This window comes from Cryptomeria japonica, chromosome 2 (genome assembly GCF_030272615.1).
Source record: "Cryptomeria japonica chromosome 2, Sugi_1.0, whole genome shotgun sequence".
Taxonomy (NCBI): domain Eukaryota; kingdom Viridiplantae; phylum Streptophyta; class Pinopsida; order Cupressales; family Cupressaceae; genus Cryptomeria; species Cryptomeria japonica.
In genome coordinates, this window is record NC_081406.1 from 639057977 (window position 1) to 639060407 (window position 2431).

Genomic DNA, 2431 nt, shown 5'->3' on the forward strand with positions numbered 1-2431 from the left:
TATACTTAACTTGCTACCTGATACCAATCGATGTACACTTAACTAATCATCCGATACCAATCGGTGTATGCTTAATTTACCACCCGATAACAATCGATGTATACTAGTTAATCCCGATAACCATTATTGTTCACTATTTAATATAGCAACCGATATAAATTGGAATACATTGGTTAGCCCGATAATAATCGGTGATCACAATTATAATGTAAACCAAATTTAATCAGTATTCTATGCTATGATATGATTATCGATAGTTTAAGCATTTGATCGAACTAAGTAGATTGAACATATACAAATGAAGAATGATCATCAAATGAAGGAACAATAGCTTGAAGTTTTTCATCATAGTTTATCGATAGGATAAATGATTGAATGAGAGACATCTCTCATTCAATCATTTATCTTACCAAAGCTATAATGCATTAACAATTATCTGTAAATCATCTTATTAAATGCAAGTACACAAGGCATGATCTCTTCTTACAAGGCACCAAGATATATAGTAAAATGTCATTTCATTAATGTCCATAGTCACTCTACGATGATAGCAAGGGCTAGAGTGCAATGATATTCAAATGTCTTTTATCTTTTTTGCTTAAAGTTGATAATTATTTACACGTCAAAATAATAACATTTAACAATAAACACGATAACATTTAATAATAGGATAGGGTGTCCACACCCCTCTCTAAGTTGGGTCTAAGTTGTTGAAGGTTGGACAAGTTCCCTTTGTTCAACCTTGTTGGTCCTGGGCTTGCTCCGATGTGTTGTTTTTCCTACCTGTGGACTTTTCTTTTTTTGATAGTCTCTATCTATGTTAAGAGTCAGCGCCCCTAACGAACGCTATTTTTTTAATCAAAAACATTTTTCAGATAAATATAATTAAATATCTATAATAGTTCTAACAACAAGACAAGGGCACTCATAACTATAATTCAATTTAGCCAATTCTTCCTACAAAAGTCCATTGTAAAAAGAAAACAATAATCAATAATGAAAGAATTAACATCTAGTGGGACCTGTGAAATGAAGTCTCAATATGCATCCAAGAATGATAAAAACCATATACTTAGAATGTAGGCTGAAAGAGTCCATTATCATGAGCTGGAGTGAGAAACATATCATACCTCCATGCCTTAACAGTGAAGGCTCAGTTACACTAGAAGACAGGTTTGATGAGCTTACTCCACAATGGCTGACATCTTAATGAACCTCCACTCATCTCCATCACGTCCAAATCCTGTTTATTGATGGCATACTCAAGCTGGTTATTGTTGGCTCTGTCTCAATTTTTAATGTTGATGTTACTTCAAGTTCCAGATCTTCTGGTTGTATTCAATTTTATTTGATATTATATTATTTTTATGGTCGATTTTTTCTATATAAGATAATTTTTTTAACGTAATCGATGATGCTGACATTCCAAGTGCTAGATCTTCTGATTTTACTCAATTTTATTTCATATTATATTATTTTTATCATCGATTTTTTCTTTATAAGATAATTCTTTTAACGTAATCAATGATGCTGACATGATAAACTGACGGTGATAAATTTATAACCCTCCTTTTGGTTTCCTTTCAATTCTCATTGTCAATATCCATTTTTGGCTCTCTCGGTTGAAATGGGTGATGGTCCTTCCTCACAATTTGTGGCCCTGCTGTTCCATGTTTAGGGGTTTTTTTATGGAATTTGCAGAATGTAACAAAAGGGTAGGTGTATGGACTTTTCTTTGATTGAGAATTAATAGATTTTCAATGCGATGGGCACTGTTTAGCGAAGACAATTGAGTGGGAGAGTTCTATCACTTATCTTGCACTATTTTTTTGTTATGTCACTTCTGATTTGAAGTGATGGATATACATTGTGTCAATTGATCTGAAGTGATGGATATACATTGTGTCAATATCAATTGACAATGTGTTTCATGAATTTTTGCATAAAGAATGGAGAACTATTTTGTTTGCTCACGTAAATTTAGTGGCATATCAGAGAAGAGTCCACTTCAAGAGTTTAATTAATGAAAAGAGTTATTATACCACTTGAATTACATTCTATCATGATCACAAATTTAGTTGACATTCATTTTGTTAACCATATGGTAGTATATGGTAGTTTTTGGTAGGATAGAGACGTCTATGAAGAGTAGAACAAGATAAATCTACTGAAAGGGAATACTTTCAAAACTCGAGAACATGAGATACATCCTTTTATACAAATATAACAATGAGTATATCATATATGAGTAAATTTAAGAAAGAGAATCTTAAAAGACTAAGGGATGTGTGTGAATAACTTAAATATATGAAAGCTAAGCTGAAACTGGTAGGACCAAGGCATTGAGTGCCCCTGTCCTAGTATTTTGTCCCAAACTTATGATGACAATCTTTGTCAATGTAAATTTCCTTTTCTTGTACTTTCATTTTAT